Genomic DNA, 1,070 nt, shown 5'->3' with positions numbered 1-1,070 from the left:
TTTTCTTTTCTTTCCTTTTTCTTTTCTTTCTTCTTTCTTTCTTTCTTTCTTTCTTTCTTTCTTTCTTTCTTTCTTTCTTTTGGCTTTTAAAGGTACAGAATTCAGAGTACAATGAAGATGGAACAGTAGTCTCTAGTGGGATTCCAGACTGGGTTCACTTTAAATTCACAGTTTAGGTAGGAATTGCTGAACACTAGAGACGACGAGCCATTGCATTAAATAATGTAAATACTTTGTTCATTTTTTTTTTTTACAAAAGTTTATTACAATGTACAACAGGCTCCAGGATAACACTTCATTCTAGCTGTAGGTGGCAAAGATGTAATGGCAGGTAATCCAGATGTTTAAATAAGAATGGAAGAGGAGGGTAACCATCACCCCAGATGTGATATGAACAGTTTACTTTTGCCAGATTTCTTAATTCCACCTGTGGCCAGGGGGCCCTTCCCCGTGGCCTTGGCTTTTAGCTCCTCGAGTTTCTTCTGTTCCTCCTTTTGCTTCTGCTTGAAAGCCTTATATTCCTTGTCCATTTCCTTGGCCTGCTTCTTGGGCTGTTTCAGGGGCTTCTTTTTGCCACCTTCTTGGCCCAACATGGCACCTCCAGCCCCTTCACCTCACCCTGATCCTCTCAACATGCCTCCTACTTCTTAACAAGTAGAAATGTAGGAAACATATTCCAGAATAATAAAGGTTATATATGACAAACACATGGCCAATATCATCCTAAATGAATAAAACCATTAATAATGCCCATTAAAATCAAGAATGAGAGAGGACTGCCCACTATCCCTACTGCTCATCCATAATGTGATTGAAGTATTAGCTGGAGCAATAAGGCAAGAGAAGGGATACAAATGGAAAAATATTAAGTAAAATCGTTTTCAATCAAAGATTATATTATCTATACCCAGTGTTCCCAAAATTTGACTAGTAAATTGTAGAAATTATCAATAATTTTAGCAAAGTGTTATGATACATAACTGACTTATGAAATTTACCAGTCTTAATAAATATGAGTAACAAGCATGATAAGAAAGAGATCATGGACACTTCTCTTCCCAGTTTTCCAA

At 36.9% G+C, this 1,070-nt stretch overlaps 1 pseudogene; it reads right to left on the bottom strand.

Moving 5' to 3' along the window:
* Positions 1–300: 300 nt before the first annotated feature.
* Positions 301–593, bottom strand: LOC110291015 (translation machinery-associated protein 7 pseudogene; annotated as a pseudogene).
* Between the last annotated feature and the right edge of the window lie 477 nt (positions 594–1,070).

Source organism: Mus caroli, unplaced genomic scaffold (genome assembly GCF_978045245.1).
Source record: "Mus caroli unplaced genomic scaffold, Mus_caroli_1 scaffold_3, whole genome shotgun sequence".
Taxonomy (NCBI): domain Eukaryota; kingdom Metazoa; phylum Chordata; class Mammalia; order Rodentia; family Muridae; genus Mus; species Mus caroli.
This window is presented reverse-complemented; position numbering and strand designations above follow the sequence as displayed.